This window comes from Phacochoerus africanus, chromosome 2 (assembly GCF_016906955.1).
Source record: "Phacochoerus africanus isolate WHEZ1 chromosome 2, ROS_Pafr_v1, whole genome shotgun sequence".
Lineage (NCBI taxonomy): Eukaryota > Metazoa > Chordata > Mammalia > Artiodactyla > Suidae > Phacochoerus > Phacochoerus africanus.
In genome coordinates, this window is record NC_062545.1 from 140541413 (window position 1) to 140564940 (window position 23528).

Genomic DNA, 23528 nt, shown 5'->3' on the forward strand with positions numbered 1-23528 from the left:
AGAGAGAAAAAGTGGCCTTCCAGAAACTCTGCTTTTGGTGGCTGAAAGAAATCACTCTCCTGAAGGACCATAGCTGCAGAAGATGCATCTAGGGCAGTGGGATGATGTTATGCACTTGAACATTAGACTAAAGCCACACTGATCCCAGGTCTAGTAGTTTGGGAAGGGACTGCAGTTCTGTACAATTAATATTACCATTACAATACAAGTCTGATTTTTTTTCACTTGTGTCCTCTAAAAACTTTAGCAGAGACACTTATCAGCCAAGTTTGAGTTAGCAATTCTTCAAAGTAATAAAACCAATTCTTGATGCAGCCACCATTAACACTTCCCTAATCCAGGCCCTTCCCACTCCTCCAGGGTCAGGATGGCCTCTCCTAACCGGCACAGACACAGCTCCTTCACACATACTTCAAGTCCAATCATTCTAACCAGGTACAGCCGATGATCCCTAGTGTGGTTTTGCTTTCTGCAGTTTCAGTTACTCATAGTCAATATGGTCCAAAAACATTAAATGGAAAATTCCAGAAGCAAACAATTCATAGAACAAATGCATACTGTTCTGAACAGTGGGATGAAATCTCATACCATCCCAACTGGTCCACATTAGGACATGAACAATCCCTCTGTCCAGCATATCCATGCTGTATAGGTTACCTGCCCAATACTACAGGAAACACACGGTATATAGAAGTATCTGTAGTGTTCTGTACTCTCCTCGGTTTCAAGCATCCACTGGGGGTCTTGGAATGCATGACCCACAGATGAGGAACTACTGTATTTTGGGCAGCTCTGTCACTAACTGAGATGCTGTATTCTTTTTGTTTGTTTATTTCTGCTGTAGCAAATTACCATAAATGTAATGGCTCAAAACAATACAGATTCATTATCTTACATTTCTGGAAGTTGAAGTCTGACATGGATCTCACTAGGCTACAATCAAGGTGCTGGCAGGGCTGGTTCCTTCCGGAGACTCCAGGACAACTCTGTGTCCTTGCCTCTTCCAGCTTCTAGATGTTGCCCTGACTCCCTAGCCTCCCTCCATCTTCAAAGCCAGCAAAGTTAGGCTGAGATCTCACAAGGCATCAGGTCAGCCTTCTCTTTTGCCTCCCTCTTCTGCTTTCAAGGACCCTTGTGATTACACTGGACCCACAGATAATCCAGCATAATCTCTCCATTTGTAAGTCAGTTGGTTAGTGACCTGTATTAGTTAGTTAGAGCTGCTGCTAAAAGAACCATAAGCTGGGTGGCTTAAAACAACCGAAACCGGGAATACCCGCTGTGGCACAGCAAATTAAGTACCCAACGTTGTCTCTGTGAGGACGTGGGTTCGATCCCTGGTCTGGCTCAGTGGGTTAAGGATCTGGTGTTGTTGTGGCTGTGGTGTGGGTTGGCAGCTTTGATTTGATCCCTGGCCCAGGATCTTCCATATGCCACAAATGCGGCCATAAAAAGAAAAAAAACAATACCACAGACATTTGTCGGCTTATAGTTCTGGAGATGGTAAGAAAAAAAATCAGTGTTGACAGGGGGAGTTCCATCTGAGGGCTCTGAGGAGTCTGTTCCATGGCTCTCTCCTGGGTTCTGGTGACATCTTTTTGGGGGGACCCCCAACAACCTATTTTCATCTGCAACCTTAACTTCCCTTGGATATGTAACCTAACATTTTCATGAGTTCCAGGGATTAGGGTGTAGACACCTTTGGGGTCATTCTTTTGCCTACTACAGATCCATCAGATTAACAGTTTTGAGAAATTTTATCTTATATTCACAATTCAGTTTCTATTCAAATCTTGATTTGCCTGAGATTTAAACTAGCCTAAGATCTTAAGAAACCTGCTAAAATGTGCCAGTGTCACTAAGAAACAATAGCATCTTCAGGATCACATTCTTCCTACACAGTTATTTTATGTTGAATATAAAGTGAATCTCAAATATGAATTTGAGCAAAAAGAGTATACTGGTGGGTCATTTATTTTAAACAACTCCAAACTGTAAAAACAACAGCAACCACCGCCACCAAAAAAATGGCATGAGCTGTTGTATTCAACAGGATAAGTGTTCAAACTAATAAGTTGTCTGTCCATGGGGTTTACTGTCAACTTTATCCATCTCCAAAATCCATCAGTAGGAAGGATCTGGCATTGGTTGGGCACCTAATCTGTGCCATAAATGTTCTTTGCATTAGCTAAATTAATCAAAGTAAGAACTAGATGCCTGTATGTGATGATCTGAACATCTGTTTATAGAGACAGGCAAATTCCAAGCATAGCATCCAATAGGCTACATGTAAAATAGTACAGCATTAAAAAAAATGGGAAAGAGCTCGGAAGCTCCAGAAAGTGGAGGGTAGGTTAAAATGAGAACAGCTATTGGGATGGCTACTTTGTCCAACCTCATCTCTGTCCCCCAGACACTAAGGTATCAACTTCACACTTAGTCCTGAACCAAGATCTGAGACACTCAGCTCAGTGTCCCCCTTTCATAAAGCTCAGTCAACTGTGTGATCCTTGTGGGAAACATAGAAGCAGGCAATTTTTTTCACTATGTGATAAGTACTGTGGAGGAAATGGAGCTTGAATTGTGCCCTGAAGGTCAAAGTGAAGTTGGCCAACCAAAGAAACAGGGCCTGGTACTCTGACAGAGAGAGCCTGCCCATGAAATGTCAAGAAAATTTAGTGCACCTTGAAAAAGAATCTGACCTGAAGACTGATCCTGTTCATTGTAGCCCAGGGAGATTCAGGCAGTCTGATTTGGAAAGTGAATAGACCAAATCTCTCACTTCTCATTTGTCCTCTGCCTAGAGAAAGGTGAAAGGACAGGTCCACAATTTCTCCTGTGGGTCAGCCCTAGGTCACCAATGTGGGCACGGCAACCCTCTCATTTGTGCCCAGTCCTTTCCCATCATCATCTTTTATACCCACCAGAATTCCCAGAGGAAAGAGACTCAAAGTCCCCTGGTTTTGCTTCATGGATGGAGAAAACAACTTGGAGACCTGGTAAGCTTGGTTCAAGGCCCAACAACTACTAATTGGGTAGGTCCTCTGTGCCCCAATCCAGGGGCTTCTTTTTTGAATTTATACAATCATGCTCTGGCTAAGGAAAACCTGACCAATCTCATCAGAGTGCTCTGAGAGTTCTGAAAGGTGCCCACTTACTGGAGTCAGACAGTCTCAGTCTCAGAAGCTCACATTCAGGACACTAAGGGTAGATGGGCCTGGACTTGAATCTTTAGTGATTCACCAGCTGTGTGACCTTGGACAAGTCAGTACTCAAGCCTCAGTACCCTCCTCTGTAAAATGGTGGTTCTAGTTCCAATCTCACAGGCTTTTTGGGGATTAGTGGATGTGAATTCTGCCACATGGTCATCCCATGCCTGGCACTCTATTGGCCTGATAAATATCAGCTATTATAATTGCTATAAATATTATTCTCAATCTAGGCATCTGTTTTATTCAGAGGCAATGTTATTTCTCAAAGCCCTCTGGGATTCAAAGACAAGCTGGAGTGGAAGGACTTGAGCTCACCTCCTCTCATGAAGACACCAAAATTAAAACTAACTGCTTAACAGCCATTGACAAAAAGACTGGAAGCTATCAAAAAAGGTGTTCTACACCCAAAGACAAAGAAGAAGCCACCACAAGAGAGTAGGAAGTGTGCTTTTGTGATATAAGCAAATCCCATACCTTCCAGGAGGGTGACACACATATTGTAAAATAATAATATTGCAAAGGCTCTCCCACAGGATTGAGAGTTTTAAGCCCCACATCAGGCGGGAGCCTGGGGGTCTGGTATTGGGAGAAGGAACCCCCAGATCACTTGGCTTTGAAAACTAGTAGAGTTTGAGTGCAGGAGCTCCACAGGACTGGGGAAAACACACTCCATTCTTTCACTCCATGAAACACACAAGGTTTCATGTGCATTGGGACCCAGAGCAAAGCAGTGACTCCATAGGAGGATGGACCAGACCTACCTGCAAGTCTTAGAGGGTCTCCTGGAGAGGTGGGGGTCAGTTGTAGCTTGCTATGGTGGCAAGGATACTGGTGGCAGAGGCCCCAGAGGATATTCATTGGTGTGAGTTCTCCTGGAGGTTGCCATTTTGGAAAGGAGATCTGGCCCCACACAACAGCCTGCAGGCTCCAGTGCTGGGATACCTTGGGCTGAACAATGAACAGGATGGGAACACAGCCCCACTCATGAGCAGATGAGCTGCCTCTAAAACATGCCTCTTCACATGGCCTTGCGCACCAGAGGGACAAGACCCAGCTATACCCATCAGTGGGCAGGCACCAGTCCCTCCCACCAGGAAGCCTGCCACAAGCTCCTAGACCAAACTCATCCACCAGGGGGCAGACAAAAGAAGCAAGAGGAGCTACAATTCTGCAGCCTGAGGAATGGAGATCACGAACACAGAAAGTTAGATAAAATGAGATGATAGAGAATATGCTCCAGGTGAAAGAACAAGACAAAACCACTGAAGAACAACTAAGTGGAGTGGAGATAGGCAATCTACCTAAAAAAATAATTCAGAGTAATGAAAGTAATGATCCAAATCTTGGGAAAAGAATGAAGGCACAAAGAGAGAAGCTATAAGAAATGTTTAACAAAGAGCTAGACAATTTAGAGAACAAGCAAACAGAGATGAAATATAATACATGGAAAGAAAAATACACTAGAAGGAATCAATAGCATAATAAGTGAGGAAGAAGAATGAATAAGTGAGCTGGAAGACAGATTGGTGGAAATCGCTGACACAGAACAGAATAAGGAAAAAAGAATGAAAAGAAATGAGGACAGTTTAAGAGACCTCTGGGACAATGTTAAATGTAACAACACTCACATCAGAGGGGTCCTGGAAAGCAAAGAAAGAGAGAAAAGGCCTGAGAAGATATTTGAATAAAGAATAGCTGAAGATTTCCCTAACATGGGAAAGGAAATAGTCACCCAAATCTAGGACAAGCAGAGAATACTATACAGGATCAACCCAAGGAGGAACACACTGAGACACATAGTAATCAAACTGACAAAATTAAAGATGAAGAAAATGTTAAAAGCAAAGAGGAAAGGGTGTTCCTGTTGTGGCTTAGTGGGTTAAAACCTGACATAGTGTCCATGAGGATGCAGGTTTGATCCCTGGCCTCACTCAGTGGGTTAAGGATCAATGTTGCTGCAAGCTGCAGTGCAGGCTGCAGATGTGGCTCAGATCTAGTGTTGCTGTGGTTGTGGTGTAGGCCTGCAGCTGCAGCTCTGATTCAGCCTCTAGCCCAGGAACATCCATATGCTAAAGGTGTGACCATAAAAAAAAAAAAAAAGACAACCCACTGAATGGGAGAAAATCTTTGCAACAAAGTGACTGACAAGGGATTAATCTCATCTCCAAAATACATAAACATCTCATGCAGCTCAATATAAAAAAAATTAAAAAATGATCTAAATAGACATTTCTCCAAAGAAGACAGACGGCCAAAAAAGCACATGAAAAAATACTCAGTATCACTAATTATTAGAGAAATGCAAATCAAAACTACAATGAAGTATCACTTCACATGGGTCAGAATACATATTATCAAAAAGTCTACAAACAATAAATACTGGAAAGGGTGCAGAGAAAAGGGAACCCTCCTACATTGTTGGTGGGAATGTAAATTGGTACAACCACTATAAAAAACAGTATGGAGGTTCCTTTCTAAACTAGATCTACCATGTGATCCAGCAATCCCACTCCTGGGCATCTATTTCAGAGAAAAGTATAATTTGAAAATACATGCATCCCTATGTTCACTGTAGCACTATCTACAATAGCCAAGACATGGAAGCAACCTAAATGTCTACTGACAGATGAATAGATAAAGAAGATGTGATATGTGATACACACACACACACACACACACACACACACACACACACACACACAAAATGGAATACTACTTAGCCATAAAAAGAACAAAATAATGTCATTTGCAGCAACATGAATGGACCTAGAGATTATCATACTGAGTGAAGTAAGTGAGACACAAAAAGACAAATACAAACATGATATTACTTACATGTGAATCCAAAATATGACACAAATGAACTTACTGGAGTTCCTGTCGTGGTGCAGCAGAAACGAATCTGACTAGGAACTATGAGGTTATGGGTTCCATCCCTGGCCTTGCTCCGTGGGTTAAGGATCTGGCGTTGCTGTGAGCTGTGGTGTAAGTCACAGACGTGACTCGGATCTGGCATTGCTGTGGTTGTGGCATAGGCTGGCAGCTGTAGCTCCGATTAGATCCCTAGCCTGGGAACCTCCATGTGCCATGGATGAGGCCCTAAAAAAAAAAAAAAAAAAAAAGACAAATGAACTTATTCACAAAACAGAAACAGATCCACAGACTTTGAAAACAAACTTAGGGTTTCCAAAGGGGAAAGGTGTGTGTGTGTATGGGGGATTATAAATAAGAGTCTGGGATTACCATGTACCTACTACTATATATAAAGATAGCTTGAAAACAAGGACCTGCTGCATAGCTCAGGGAATGCCACTCAATATTCTGTTAACCTATATGGGAAAATCATCTAAATAAGAATGGATTGTGTATATGTTTAACTGAATCACTTTGCTCTAACCTGAAATTAAGACAACATTGTAAAGTAACTACTATACTTCAGTTTAAAAAAAAGAAAGAAAGAAAAGAAAAATAAAGCCCTCTGGGAACAGGCAGTCTATGTAGACATTCAGAAGGAAAACAAATTCATCTCAATTTTATTCTCATTTTCCATACATTTGCATGATTTGGATAAGAGGAGGATGAAACCCCTTTGAGTACAGTGTCCAATAACTTGGTGTGAGTTATTTCCTTCCTCTTAGTATCTGGGCTCTCATCCACAGAGCAGGGGCCCAAGTAGTCCACACAGTCATGGGGACTTGATGTGGAGCTTATGGCAGGTAAAGGCTCCCTGGGGTTGGGGGATGCCCAAAGGAGGCCCCAACAGATGGGAGTATCTTCCCTCTCCCCAGTGCAGGGCTCTGTCTACCCGGAAGAAGGTCCAGCCAAGGGAATGCTAGCACAAGCTCTGCCTTCCTGGGGAGGACAAGGCCCTCCCCAGGGAACCCAGGCTGCAGGGCCATGTGTTCTGTAGGCCTGGACTGGGGAGACGAGGCAGAGGCTGGCTGGCCAGGAGCTGGACCAGGCCTTTTCCTCCAAACATGTGGACACATGGCAGAGTCTCACGTCCCCCAAAGTTGCTCTCATGGCTCAGGGCAGACTGGAGCCAGCAACTCTGTTATGAGAACAATCAAAACACGCCTTTAATATGTGCCATTTATAATCTTCGAAGACAAGCGCCTGCTTTTATGGAGCAAATGCCTGTGGAAGGAGCGGGGGGCAAGGTGGGGGAGCTCAGGGGGCAGGGGGAGGCACAGCCGGGACTTCACAAGCTGGGCTGTGATGCTCTCCCAGGAGACAAGGGGATGCTTTACAGTGGCACACGAAATTCCAACTCAGCATTTCTTCATTTAAAACTCGAGAGTTATGAGTTCTCATATACATTTCCCTGAAAAGTCATATTATTCATGTATTTGTTTTTTTTATAGGAGGAAATGGGAGCCTGGAGCACACGATGGGGAGTGAATACATCATCTGTGTGTGTGCATTTCTGCTTGAGGATGTTAGTCTGGCCCTGAAAATCAGGGTGGGTGTTGGGGTCAGGATCTGGGAAAGAAGGAAGGAAGAAAGGGAGGGAGGGAGGGAAAGAATGGAAGGAGGGAGGCAGGAAGTGAGGGGAGACTTCAACAATTTGCCAAAATACGGTTTAAGGGAAAATGGGTTAAGAATGATTTCTCTAGATACTGCACCAGTTCACCCTTCTGAGTGCTTCCTATGTGCCAGGTGATGTTCTCAACACTTAACATAATTCAATTTATTTGATCTCTGTAACAACGCGATGGAGAGCCATTCTACAGGTGAGGAAATCGAGGCACAGGGAGGTGAAGTGGCTTACCCAAGGCCATACATCAGTAAATGGAAGAACCATTTTAACAGCTCTACTGAGACATGCTTCATACACCATACAATTCATCCATGCAAAGAGTACGATTCAAAATACTAAGTTGTGAAACCACAACCACAATCAATTTCAGACTATTTTTGATACCTTGAAAAGAACCTGCACAATATAGCCCCCTTCCTCTCCCAGTACAGCCCCCTCTCATCCCTGCCAGCCCTAGGAAATCACTAATCTCACTTTTTGTCTCTAAGATGTGACTCTTCTGGACAGTCCACATAAACGGAGTCATATAACATGTGGTTCTTTGTGCCTGGCTTCTTTCACGGAGCATAATCTTTCCAAGGTTCATCCATGTTGTAGTATGGCTCAGTACTTCATTCCTTTTCATTATTATTATTATTATGTTTATCTATTTGCTTATTTTTGTCTTTTTGTCTTTTCTAGGGCTGCACTTGTCGCATATGGAGGTTTCCAGGCTAGGGGTCTAATCGGAGCTGTAGCCACCGGCCTACACCACAGCCACAGCAATACCAGATCCAAGCTGTGTCTGCAACCTACACCACAGCTCATGGCAATGCCAGATCCTTAACCCACTGAGCAAGGCCAGGGATTGAACCCGCAACCTCATGGTTCCAGTCGGATTCATTAACCACGGAATCATGACAGGAACTCCTATTATCATCATCATCATCATCATCATCATCATCATTGGCTGTACCCATGGGATGCGGAAGTTCCCAGGCCAGGGGTCAAACTCAAGCCACAGCAGTGACAACACTGAATCCTCAATTGTTAGGTGATTGGGGAACTCCGTTTCTTTTTATTATCAAAAAATATTCCATTGTATGGACACATCATATTTATTTATCCGTTCATCAGTTGATAGACATTTGGGTTATTTCCACATCTTGGCTATTATGAATAATGTTACAATGAACATCTGCGTATAGTTTTTGTGTGGATCTATGTTCTCATTTCTTTTGGGTATATACCAAGGAGTGGAACTGCTGGATCATATGCTAACTCTATATTCAACAATTTGAGGAATGTCAGACTGTTTCCAAAGCAGCTGCACCATTTTGCATTTCAACAGTAGTATATAAAGTTCTAAATTCTCCACACCCTCATACATTTTTTATATTATCTATCATTTTGATTATAGCCATCCCAGTGGGTGTGAAATGGTATCCCATTGTAGTTTCATTTTACTGTGGCAAAATACATACAAAATTATTTATCATTTTAACCACTTTTAACTGTATGGTTCAGTGGCATTAAGTACATTCACACTGTTATACAATCTTCACCATTATCTCCCACAATTTTCACCTTCCCAAACTGAATTCTACAATCAATTCCTATTCCCCTCTCCCTGCAGCCCCTGGCAACCATCATCCTACTCTCTGTCTATGACTTTGACTGCTCCAGGTACCTCATATAAGTGGAATCATAAAATATTTGTTCTTTTGTGTCTGGCTTATTTCACCCAGCATAATGTTTTTCCAAGCTCATCTGTGTTGTAGCATGTGTTAGAATTTCCTTCCTTTTTAAAGCTAATATTCCACTGTATATATGTAACACATTTCATTTATCCATATTCATCCAGAGAGACAGCTGTGTTACCTCCACCTTTGGACTTCTGGAAATGATGTTGCTATGAAGATGGTTGTACAAATCTCTGTTTGAAACTTTGCTGTCAGTTCTTTGGGGTATATATCCAGAAGTGAAATTGCTGGATCATATGGTAATTCTGCGTTTGATTTTTTGAGGAACCGCCATACTGTTTCCCATAGGGCTGTACAATTTGACATTCCAATCAACAAAGTAGAAGGGTTCCAATTTCACCACATCCTCAACATTTGCTCTTTTTTCATAATAACTATCCTAATGGAGGTGAAGTGGTTACCCCATTATTATTTGATTGGCATTTTCCTAATTAGTGACACTGAGCAGTTTTTCATGTGATTATTGGCTATGTGCATATCTTCTTGAGAAATGAGTGAACATGCTATTTGCCTACTCCTAATTGGGTGCTTTTTGTTATTTAGTTGTATGAGTTCTTTATATATTCTTGTATATGGCTCCTTTATCCAATATATGATTTGCAAATATTTTCTCCCATTCTTTGGGTTTTCTTTTCACTTTGCGACAGTGTCCTTAGATGCACAAATTTTAAAAATTTTAATGAAGTCCAATTTATCTGTTTTTCCTTTTGTTGCCTGTGTTTTTTGTGAAATCATTACCAAATTCAGTATCATGAAGGTTCCCCGCCCCCGCCACGTGTCTTCTAAGAGTTTTAGTTTTAACTTTTACATTTAGGTCTTTGATCCATTTTGAACTAATTTTTGTATAAGGTGGAAGGTAAGGCTCTAACTTCATTCTTTTGTATTTCGATAGCTAGTTTTCCCAACATCATTTGTTGAGTTTCATTGTGGTTGAGTTTCATCACCAGCTCCCTGATGGCTGGTGATGTTGACGATGGTCTTCTTATGTGCTTAATGACCATCTTCATTTGAGAAATGTGATATTCAGGTGATTTGCCCATTTTTAAACTGGATTATTTCTGTTTTTACTGCATTCTAAGAATTCTTAACATATTCTAGATATAATTACCTTATCAGATATATGATTTATGAATATTTTTTTCTCTGGATTATCTTTTCATTTTCATGATGACTATGAGGCACAAATTTTAAATTTTGACAATGTATAGTTTTTTTCTTTTGCGGCTTGTGCTTTTACTTTCACATCTAAGGAATAATTTATTTAATCTATTCAGGAAGATTTATGCCTATAAAAGAATTTTATAGCTTTAGTGCTTAAACTTAGGTCTTTGATCCATTTTGAGTTAATTTTTGTCTATGGTATTAGCTAGGGATCCTATTTTTTTTTTTTTTTTGCATATGGACAACCAGAGTCTTAGCATCATTAATAAAAAGATTATTCTTTTTCCACTGAATTTTTTGGGGGCCTTGTTGAAAATTAACTGACAGTAAGTGTGATAATTTATTTCTGAACACTCAGTTATATTAGATTATTCTATATTTCTCTTTATGACATTACTACATTGTCTTGATTACCATAGCTTTATAGTAATTTTCTGAAACTGAGAAACATAAGTCCTCTGACTTATTTTTATTTTTAAAAAATTGTTCATATTTTCAAAAATTGTTTTGACAATTCAGGACCCTTTGCAATTCCACACAAATTTTAGGATCAGCTACGACCATTTGTACAATAAAGACATCTGGAATTTTGATAGGGATTATGTTTGTAAATCAATTTGTAGAGTATTGCCATCTTAATAATATTAAGTCTTTCAATCCATGAACAGGGGATGCACTCAGATATTCACTTGCTTCTTTCAATAATGTTTTGTCATTTTCAGTGTATACATCTCCTACTTCTTTTGTTAATTTATTCCTAAACATTTTATTGGTTTTTAATTTTTTTTAATTGTAGTTGATTTACAATGTCGTGCCAATTTCTGCTGTACAGCAGTGATTAAGTCATACATATGTATACATTTTTTTCTCATACTGTCTTCAAGAGACTAGATATAGTTCCCTGTGCTGTACAGTAGGAATCCATTGCTTATCCGTTCTAAATGTAATAGTTTGCATCTACTAACCCCAAACTCCCAGTCCATTCCACTCTCTCCCTTGCCAACAGTTCTCTATGTCTGTGAGTCTGCTTCTGTTGCATTTTATTGTTTTTGATGCTACTATAAATGGACCTGTTTTCTTAATTTTCTTTGCAAGGGTACAGAAATATAATTGATTCTTGTATATCAATCTTACATCCTGTAACCTTGCTCAATTCATGTTAAAAATAACAAGCCCAAAATTGAGTCATTTGCCCCCAATGACAGCAAATCAAGACTTAATTGCATTTTCAATCCCTCCCAGAAATGTGGCCTTTAGAGCAGTCAGTCTGGGTTTCGTAACAACACTAGTGAGATAATCTGCATGATAAAGCCCTTCCCTTCCCCCAAAAAATAATGGCTTAGACTGAACCAATCTTTTCTTTTGTTAGTACCTTCTTGCACCACCCACCTTCTGCCTATAAAAATCATCTATTTTGCACACCCCCCCTTGGAGTCCTCTCTAGCTGCTGATGAGATGCTGCCTGATTTATGAATTGTTGAATAAAGCCAATTGGATATTTAAATTTACTCAGCTGAACTTTGTTTTTCAGCACAGATATTAGTTCTAATAGCTTTTCACTGGATTCTTTAGGGCTTTTAATATGAAACTATCATGTCATCTACAAATAAATATAGTTTTATTTCTTTTCTAATCTAGATGTCTTTTACTTCAGTATCTTGCCTAATTGCCCTGGTTAGAAACACCAGTACATTACTGAATATAAATGGTGAAAACAGACATTTTTGTCTTATACCTTTCTTAGGAGAAAAGTATTCAGTCTTTCACCATTAAGTATGATGGTAGCTGTGGGTCTTTTTCAGATAGATGCCCTTCATGAGGTTGAGGAAATTCTCTTCTACCCCTACTTTGTTGAGTGTTTTGACCATGAAAGAGTATAGAATTTTGTCCGGTTCTGTGTGTGTGTGTGTGTGTGTGTGTGTGTGTGAGCACACATGCACCTGCATGTTGTTGAGATGACAGTGTGCTTTTGCCTTTTTATTCTACTGACCTGGTATATTACATTAATGGATTTTTAGATGATAAATGGACCTTTCATCCCCAGCATAAGTTTCCACTTGCTCATGATGTATAACTCTTTTAATATTGCTGGATTCAATTTACTAATATTTTGTTGAGGATTTCTGTGTCTATATTCATAAAGAAATACTGGTATGTAGTTTTCTTTTATTATGACATCTTTGTCTGGTTTTCTTATTGGATAAAAATGGCCTCACAGAATGAGTTGCGAAGTGCCTCCTCTTCTATTTTTGGAAGAGATTGTGAAAAACTGATATTAATTCTTCCTTAGATGTTTGGTAAAATGCACCAGTAGAGCCATTTGATCCTGTGCTTTTTTTTTTTTTTGGAAAGTTTTTGATTACTAATTCAATCTCTTTATTTGTTATAGGTCTGTTCAGATTATTGATTTTTTCCTTGAGTCAGTTACAGTAGTCTATATTTCTAGGAATTTTATTTGTTTCATGTAATTAATACAACTTTTTTGTTGTTCCAGAATTATTTATGTTTTTTCAAAATAGTAACACCAAATCTCCAGATAATAATGGGAAGAAGTGAAGGCCACTCAAGGGGTGACACAGGCTAAGGTCATTATGTTGTTTAGGAAGAGGCTAGTCATTCTAAGTACTTTGGACTTTTACTGAGACCCTTATAGTTAAGGTAGATGGGTCACATTTAAGAGTAACCATCAGAAGTTCCCGTCGTGGCGCAGTGGTTAACAAATCCGACTAGGAACCATGAGGTTGCGGGTTCGGTCCCTGCGCTTGCTCAGTGGGTTAAGGATCCGGCGTTGCCGTGAGCTGTGGTGTAGGTTGCAGACACGGCTCGGATCCTGCGTTGCTGTAGCTCTGGCGTAGGCCGGTGGCTCCAGCTCTGATTGGACCCCTAGCTTGGGAACCTCCATATGCCGAGGGAGCGGCCCAAGAAATGGCAACAACAACAACAACAACAAAAAGAAAAAGACAAAAAGACAAAAAAAAAAGAGTAACCATCAAAAGAACAGAAAATAATTCACAGCTTCCAAAAATAGAAAAGAAAATAAGAAATGTTAATTGCTACTTTGGAATATGTTGTAATTTCTAATATCATTTCCTCTTTAACCCATGAGTTATATGTAAGTATATTTTTAGTTTCCATAAATACAGAGAAAGGTGAGTTACTACCTTTTTAATGCTTATTTCTAATGTAATTTTCTTTTTTTTTTTGCCTTTTCTAGGGCCGCTCCTGTGGCATATGGAGGTTCCCAGGCTAGGGGTCTAATTGGAGCCATAGCCGCCGGCTTACACCAGAGCCACAGCAACGTGGGATCTGAGCCACGTCTGCGATCTACACCACAGCTCACGGCAACGCCAGATCCTTAACCCACTGAGCAAGGCCAGGGATAGAACCCGCAACCTCATGGTTCCTGGTCGGATTTGTTAACCACTGAGCCATGATGGGAACTCCTCTAATGTAATTTTCTTGGGGTCAGAAAGCATGGTGTGTTATCTTATCTTGGTTACCATAAATACTGCCTTAATCAGTGGGAAAGGAGTGAACTAGCCATTACATAATGCAGAAGCAACAGGTTATCATACAGGAGAAATTAATTCATTGTCAACTCACACTATATAGAAAGAGACATTCTGGGTGGGTTAAAGTCTTATATATAAGAAAAGCCAAACCTTAAAGTTCTGGAAGAACACACAGGAAAATATATTTATGGTGTCAAGGTCAGGAAAGAATTGTCAAACGAGACAAAAGAAGCACAATGCATCAATTAAATTTAACTAATTTAACTCAATTAAAGATAAAAGCTTCTACTCAAAGACACTATGGGTGAAAAGAGATGCCTCAGATGAGGGAAAATATTTATAATCCAAAATGTACAAAGAAGTCTCATAAATCAATGAGCAAAAAATAAGTAGCCCAACAGGATAATAGGCAAAGAACAGGAGGATAAATCACAGAAGAAATATAAATATCCTCCTAACATATGAAAACACTCAATCTCACTGCAACACAGGGGAATTAAAAATATCAAACAACGAGGCACTATTTCCTGCCCACCAGATGGCAACACTGAAAAGTTTGACTAAACCAACTTAGCTCATAACAGGAGCAATAGAAACCCTTACAGTGCTTGGGGGCATGGAAACGCCAGCGCAGCCTTTGGGGGAAAGCTCAAGGTGTGCAGACCCTGTGACTGTGCAATTACACTGCTAGGGACACAAGGTCTTGCACATGTGCAAACACCCCAAATGTCCATCAATGGCAAATGACTACCTACATACATAAGATGAAATCACAGAGAGCAAAGAAAATGGAGAGAACAGAGCAGTGGCAAAGTGGCTCGATCCCAAAGGCAAGATGAATATACATATGCTAAGAGCCTGCTTAAATTAAAAACATCTCAATGGTGGATATAAACACATAGGTTTATATATCTGAAAATTAGGGGGTAGGACCATACACACTAATGCAGGAGGGGAGAACAGAAGCACTGGGAGGGGTCAAGGAGGATGTTTAATGTATCTGTAATATATCTGTCCTCAAATGATGTGAAGTAAACATGACAATCATGAAAATGTCTTAAAATTGGGAGGGGCAGACAGGTGTTTATTAGTGAATCTCAGTACGTCTCTGTATAAATGAACATTTTTATAAGAAAAATGCTTATATAAACCAGAGCCAGGTTAGTATGTACTAACTGACCTTGACTGCTGGGAGGGGTGGCGACTGTGGTCAACTGAGGGTGAAGGCGGGGCCTGTCCCAGGGGGTCACTGTTGCCATGTGGGTCAAGTATTGCCCAGCTTTCCTTTTTAAAAATAAAGTTGAAAATTCAGAGTCTTATTGCAACCTCCTGATTTTAAAACGTTGGAAGTGAACTCTAAAACCTTAAGACGCCTGTGCGGGCCAAGCTGTGTCTGCTATGGAATTCAGCTCCGTGGCCTCTGGTCTAGGACTTCCCATTTTAACTTTCCAAGGAGGCAGCGGTGGCAGTTGTGAACCTAAACCCAGGTGGCTGGATGTGTGTTTTTCTCTAGCTCTGACCTGAAGAATCACGCCACATCATTTGCTTGCCACATGGGTCCTACATCAACACTCTGTTCCCACGTTCCTGTTACACACACGTGCTAATCTGTCTTTTGCGTGGCTTAGTAGGTTAGTCTGAAGAAGATTAGTGAAAAAAGACTCCCGCAGATTCATGATGTGATGTGGTTTTCCCAAGATAGCAGTCTGAGTGGTACCAGTTCGAAACTAACACCAAAGTCCCTGGACCAAGTGTGCTGCAGAAACACCCAGAGGCCTGATTAACACCAGCAGGAGTCCCTGCCCAGCGGCCCCCGCTGTCCAGCCCCACGGAGTGATTCAACGTGAAAACATGCAAGCAGACCTCCCGGACATTCCGCCCCTGCCGCTGCTGCCTCACTCTGGCTATGAAAACGCTCAGAATTTCACAAGACTCTCTGAAAATGTTCCTAAGGGGAGTTCTCCAGAGTTGGAGTGAGCCAGCCCTGAGTCTTCTGGAAGGGGTACAGAGGGGAAGGCATTGTGTTCAGAGGGGCAGAGGCAGGGCTCCAACGCGACCAGCCTGAAAGGCTGGCTGCCTCTGGGCTCCAAGCTCGCCCTGCAAGGGTTCTGGCTCGCAGCTTTACGAGCAAGGGAATTTACAGCTCTGCCCGCTTCCCCACCCACGACTACCTTTAATTGCAAGCCTCACATTTGCTCCCTGCACCCCTCTTGCCAAAGGCACTTCCCGACTCCCTCAGAGCAGACGGGCGCCAGCCGGGCCTCCAGACGACAACCGACAACCTCCATGGTGACTCCTTGTCAGTCTATTTCAACCCCAGTGCCTCATATTATGCTGCTGCGTGAGAAAAGGTGAGCCTGCTGGTATAGCTTATAAAGGGTCTCGGCTACATTGATGCTGAGAAGAAATTTTCCAGGGGGGATGGACAACCAGGGCAGAGCCAGAGCCACATGACACCAAATCTGGCTCGGTGGCTGGCATCTTCCTCCTGCCCTAACTAAAACAATGAGGGGTCTTTGATGAGCATTCTGTGTTATAACAATCCTTAGTATAGATGATGCTTTGGCCCTTTTGACACTGGCAGCCCCTCCACCTGATCTCTGCCAGTTCTCCCTGACATTTCACATGCTGGGAGTTCCTGTCACCTATCTTCTGCTTCTCTGGGGCTTCCACTCCCATCATTCTCCCCTTGCTCAGACTTGGGCTCCTTTGCCCCCGATTTGCCCTTTCTTTTCTTTCCTTCTTCCAGAGCTTACTTATGCCATGATTTCCTCAGGTACCTTGATGCAGAGACCTCCCAACCCTGCTCCACCTTGGGTACTCACACTTGTGTGACTGACAGCCTAGAGGACAGCAGGGGTCCCCCCACATCTCTGGTTCTGGAGGAAATGGTCCAGAACCATTCCTTTTTTTCCCTGCTGCCAAAGACCGGCATCCCTCCTTTTCCACACAGGGCAAGAGGGCAACTTAGACCGCTCCCTGAGCCATGTACAAGCAGCTTCTAAGTGTCACTGTGTTGCCCCCATAAGGGATTGTAAATTTGCCTCCTTTTCCCATTTCCATGGCCACCCTTGTCTGGGGTGTTCTAACAGTCTCCTAACTGGCCTCCCTACCATGTGATCTGCTTTCCCTTCCAAGTAATGTGTGCATCTCTGCCATGGCTTCAGTCATGCGACTTCCTCACTCCCAGACCTTCAATGGCTCCCTATTGCTGACTGTCTTTCACAGCCTGGGACTGGCACTCAATCTAGTCTGAGAACTTAGTCACTCCTTCAGCCCATGCTCCTCCCTCATTCCACCAAGGACTGAAGATGTATTTGGGAACATATTCAAGCAACCAAAAATCAGACTCTGGATTAAGGAAAATAAGCATTAGAATAAGTTAAGCTAGAAGAACCAGCCATAACCCCTTGGCTTTGGTTGGCTCCATGTACACCTCCCTCCCTGGATTGTTTGATGGTCCCTTCTCTGTCAGCCAGTCTCAAGTGCCTGCCCCTCCAGGAGTCCCTCCAGAGGTCTTGGACGTGCCTTCTGCTGCCCCTGGCACTTCTAAGGTTCCCAAACAGTCCAAAGGATACTGTTTTCCCCCAGAATATCCTCAGCTTGCCACGGCTAGGAGCCTCCTAGGAGGCAAGGGGCTCGGTTCTCATTCTGGTTTTGATGACCTTGGCTGCTAAACTTCCCAAACATGAGTTTTTCCGTCTGTGAAATGGGGTGAATAGCTTCTATTCATTTCTCACATGCATATGCCAGCGATCAGTCATATATGGTCAACCTGCTATCACATCCCCTTCTGGATGGACTCAGGTCTTGGCAAGCACATCATGGAACAGCCCAGGGTCAACCTCCATCCTCCCCTACACTGACTTAGCTATATCTTGCCCAGTCATGCCCACCTCCTCCACAGGCGTGGATCTCACCAAGGCAGCATGTTCTGAGTACACCCTAAACCTTGGCTGCGGGATGTGGGAGAGACACTGTGTATTGACGCTGCTGGCTAATAAAACAACCAGCAGTTTCCTATAAAAAGTTACAGTGGGATAAATCCACAATAAAATATCCATGCCCTTTATTTCACTTCACAGAAAGATTCAAACATCCCAACCAAATGGAGTCATAGCAGATGCTGGGCAGATGTTCTTCAGGCAAGCGAACGAGAGACAATAATTAGTCTCAATTAACTTCTCAATAAATTATGTAACGGATTCCTTGAGCCACTCAGCCCTGAGTGGCTTGCTGGGCCAGAGTCAGTGAACCTGATCCAAAACTATTTAGAAACGTTGAATCACTTTGGATAATTCATGTTCCGAGTAGATTACAGAAAGTCTTGGCATGAGAGGAAATAATGAATACCATAACCACTTTCAATTGAAAATAATAATTTGTTAATAATTTTAATAGCTAATGAGCTATAGAAATTATGTCCTCGAGCTTGCCCAGCAGAAAGGAAAGAGGTTCATTTTACTTCTAGCTTTATTAAGTTGATGGCATGAAATCACCCTGTGCGCTTTGGAGATTTTTATTCGTCAAGTACGGTGTCAGAATGATCTATTTTCACTAGAACACTGCTGCTTCTCCCTGATTTGTAAAAACAGGTTCCTAAGTATCTGTTCAGCAAAAGTGTTTCTGTTTAAATGAGCTTTAAGGATTTCCCATCCACAGGGGCACACAAGAGACTAGCCCCGCTAACTCCGCCATCGAGAACTGGAAAGAAGAGACTTCTACATCAAGTCTTACTGGATCGGGTTGTGTGACATGGTCTCTCTCCTCCTCCACGTGTTGCATGTTGCCAGTTTTTACTTTTAGGTGAACAAGAGAAAATTTCATTTAGAAAAGTGTAGGCAATGGTGAAATACTTGGGGTCACTCAAGTCCAGTGTCCCCTCCTTTCAACCTCAAAGGCCTGGTCAGGTTTTGCTGTGGATGACCCTTGTCCAAGTACTTGCTCTATCCCTGGCTCTCTGAAGGCTTCTAGCACGGAGCGTGTGTTTGTTAAGGACCCAACAAGTATTTCCATGACTGTCAAAGAAGACAACTGAGAAGTGATCTGAAGCTTCCTAAAATGATCTTTGTGCTGGTCTCCAGGGACTCTCTGTCTACACTTTCACTCATTTTAGAAATCTTAGAGTCTTATTTTCTGTCTACTTAGTAGAAATGATAAATATAATTTATGCATGTTGTAGAAACTCTGGAAGGTACATGAAAAATATATAGTTAAGAGAACCAAAGAACATACACAATCCTAATCTTTTCCTGAACATATTTTCTTTAATGATGTCATACTATAAACAAATCATTTTATATTTTGCTTATTGCACTCTTGATAGCAGATAGTGATCAAAGATCTTTTTTCAAGAGTGACTTATAGTGCTTGTATAACCTTCCACTATATAGATAGGGCCAAATGACTTAACTAGTTCATACTTGTTGGATATGGGGGTAGTTGCCAATTTTGTCCATATTTGGGATGATTTCCAAGTAGTAGAAATGGAAGCCCTGGATCCAAGGTAATGAGTCACGCAGACAGAAGACGTGCAGGGACTGCTCAGATCTGTGCATGATGAGGAGCTCATGACACTATGAGCCGGATGCCTGTCCCACCTGCTTGTCCTCTAGGTGATGACACTGAAAGTATGGAAAGGCACTGGGGCAAGAAGGTCTCTGAAATCCTCCCAGGTCTCTCCTTATTCTTTTTTTTTTTTTTTTTTTTACCCACATACACAGTCCTTAGGCTGTTCCTCATGAGGCAGCAGTATCCAGGCCAGTCACCCTTGACCTCCCAACTCTTGCTTTGGACTTACCTAGCAAGTCAGTGTTTCATTGGCATGTGGCCTTAATGAATACACTCTCCAGTTATAACCCAATCAGCTTTGAGTCAATAAGCAAAAAGAACATCCTGATTGGACCTTTCTACATGCCAGCTTTTACATGCTTTCACTTGATTCCCAGTGAGATGAGGAAAGGGAGGCTCCTGTGAAGGGTCACACAGCCAGTGAGAAGTGAGGGGGGCTCTCCCTCACACGGCACCTACCCCTGCTGTGAGGCAGCACAGCCACTGCTTCCTGGTACCTCACCACATCCACACAAGTCTTGGCTGGGCATTTGTCCTGTGCCCCCACCACAAACTCTCCCTATATGGCTGGAGCTGTCTTGCTTCCCTAATCATTCTTTCCCACCTGAGGGAAACTCCAAAAGGCAGAAAAGAGTCTCTTCAGCTTAGGTTACCCTCAACTGGACACAGGAGGTTCTCAGTTAAATCTGTTACATGCATGAGTGCAGGAACAGCTTTAAGTGCTCAGACTGAGTTTAATGACTGGACACCCCAGGCCTCCTCACTTTTGAATTTCTGCCAAGTTTGGGTGCTATATCCTGTACATCTTTTTTTTCCAGGTAAAGGTGACTTTTGCACTTTTGAAAAATTTTTGTTAATTTCCACCTTTATTACTTTGTGATCATAGGGTATTGCTTGTTTTATTTCTACTTTATGGAACCTACTGATGTTTTCTTTTTGCATGTGAGAAAAAGGTGTATTCTCTATTATCAAGGTGTAATGTTTAATATATATGACTTATCTTGATGCTGTTGTTTAGGTATTTTATAACCTTCCTTATTTTTATTTATTTGCCACTTGATCTACCTTATATTGAGAGTTATGTGTTAATGTCCCTTATACCCAATAAATTTATCTATATTTCTTTGCCTCTCCAGTGGTCTAGGCTTTGCACAGGTAGTTGCTATGTTATTTGGCACCTATATATTAATTACTGTTATATTTTCATGGTTAAACAGTCCATCTTTGCTTTAGTCTTAACTCTATAATTAAACATATTAAAATATTCCCTATCAGTCCTTTATTTATTTTTATTTATTTATTTTTTTTTAGGGCTACACTCACAGCATATGGAGGTTCCCAGGCTAGGGGTCTAATTGGAGCTATGGCTGCTGGTCTATGCCACAGCCACAGCTACAGCAATGCCAGATCCAAGACACGTCTGTGACCTACACCACAGTTTACGGCAACGCCAGATCCTTAACCCACTGAGTGAGGCCAGGAATCGAACCCACAACCTCATGGTTCCTAGTCAGATTTGTTTCTGCTGTGCTATGATGGGAACTCAGCCCATCAGTCCTTTAATCAAACTGTCTTCAGTCATTTCTTGGTTAGATGAAGAGTGTATGCTATCACACAGGAGTTGTCAAACTATGGCCTAAGGTCTAAATCCCTTCTGACACTTGTTTTTGCAAATAAAATTGTGTTGGAACACAGCCCTGTTCATTTGTTTATACATTGTCTATGGCTGCTTGTGTGCTATAATGATAGAGTTGAGTAGTTATGACAGAGATCACATGGCTTACAGAGCTAAAATGTTTAATATCTTTACTTTATAGAAAAAGTTCACTAAGTTCTGGTCTAGAAGATTCCTTAAGAAGGGTTCATGGCTATAGTATCCAAGCTTCCAAGCTCCTGCATATTTAAAACTGTGTTTTGTTTTGTTTTTTTTTCCTGTATTTTTAGGGCTGCACCTGAGGCATATGGAAGTTCCCAGGTTGGGGGTTGAATCAGAGCTACTGCTTTAGTCTACACCACACCCATAGCAACTCAGGATCTGAGACCCATCTGTGACTTACACCTCAGCTCATGGCAAAATGCCAGATCCTTTAACCCACTAAGCAAGGCCAGGGACGGAACCTGCATCCTCATGGATACTAGTCAGGTTTGTTACCGCTAAGCTACGATGGGAACTCCTAAAACTGTTTTTTTAAAGCCTTGATACCTGAAGGATATAAAACACCCAGCACATATTCTCCTTCCTGGTCTGCTCTCCTGTATGACATAACTCACACCCTTACAATCACTGAGAATTGGCAGTCTGGGTGTCACTCAATGGAACCACAGGAGTGAGTGAGGGATGGAAGTGAGAGGGAGCACAGCGGGTGCCCTGATTCTAGGAAGATCCCTACCACTTAACAGCCCCAAACTTCTGTGGAGCTTCCTGATCTCACGGCAATTTCTGCTACAGAGCCCTGACCCGAAGAGTCCCGTGACAGAATTCTGCAGGCAGCACTGCAAACAGACCCACCAGGACTTCTTGGACACAGATGAAGGAGACCTGGATCTAGCTGCAGCACCATGGTGATGGGCCATCAGCCTTCCTGTCTTCCTGCTTCATCTATAGCATATCCCGGGGACTTGTTAAGTGCTCTGCTAACCTGACCCACTACCCCGGTAACACTGTCTGATCAGCACTGAACGTTCTCATTAAACTGTTCCTCATTTAGGAGGCCTTTTCTAAAATGCACACAAACCATCTGTCTAAATCACAGATTTCTCCTCCAGTTGTGCAAGGGTAGACAACAGGCAGAGGCTGCATTCCTGACTTGTCTATTTGGGAAAGTGAAACCCACCCTCAGATTTCTGGCTCTTTTCTCATCAGCTATGATTTCACGGAACCAATTGGAGTGCTATTGTTACCTTGGAGGTAACATCTGTAGAGTCCTGTAGCATCCTATATTGGATTTCCTCCTGGAATGGAGCTTTGGACCCTTCTGAAAAATCATGATGATGACAGTGATCATAAAAATGACATATTTAGCACTGACTGTGAGCCAGGGATTGTCCCAAGCAATTTATTTCTATTAGCTCATATAATTCTCATGACGGTCTTATGAGGTGGGTGCTATCTGTGTCCCCTATTTTACAAAGGCCGAGTGGCTTGGCTGAGGTCCCCCAGTAGCAAATGTGAAGCTGAGATGGGAAACCAGTGCTGAGCCCTCATTCTTGAACTTGGACACATAATGCTTCCTGGAGCTCAGGCTCCACCTTCTCCATAGCATTCCTGCCTGCCATGCTCTTGAGCTTTCTTTTACCTGCCCCAGATTTAATTCTGTCCTCTTTGTTGAAAAGCAGCAGTGGGTTGGAGCAGCATTTTGGCCTTATTTTGGGCTTATCTTCCCTGTTTTTCCTACTTTGAAGGTTAATTAATTAATTAATTAATTTTTTAAAAATGTTAATTTCCCCAATATAATTTTTTTCTACTGTACAGCATGGTGACCCAGTTACACATACATGTACACATTCTATTGTCTCACATTATCATGTTCCATCATAAGTGACTAGACATAGTTCCCAGTGCTACACAGCAGGGTCTCATTGCTAATCCATTCCAAGGGCAATAGTTTGCATCCACTAACCCCAAGCTCCCAATCCACCCACTCTCTCCCCTCCCCCTTGGCAACCACAAGTCTATTCTCCAAGTCCATGATTTTCTTTTTTGTGGAAAGGTTCATTTGTGCCCTATATCGGATTTCAAATATAAGTGATATCATATGGTATTTGTCTTTCTTTTTCTGACTTAACTTCA

At 42.0% G+C, this 23528-nt stretch overlaps 1 protein-coding gene and 1 long non-coding RNA gene across 5 annotated transcripts in view; one reads left to right on the forward strand and one right to left on the reverse strand.

Annotated features, from left to right (window-relative positions):
• The window catches only part of ADAMTS17 (ADAM metallopeptidase with thrombospondin type 1 motif 17), a 385992-nt gene that overhangs the window by 25432 nt on the left and 337032 nt on the right, over positions 1-23528 (reverse strand). The gene's annotated exons all lie outside the window — the stretch shown is intronic.
• Positions 16200-22445, forward strand: LOC125119610 (uncharacterized). Its single transcript, XR_007133126.1, has 2 exons — positions 16200-16518; positions 22188-22445. It is a non-coding gene; the product is annotated as an uncharacterized LOC125119610 (long non-coding RNA).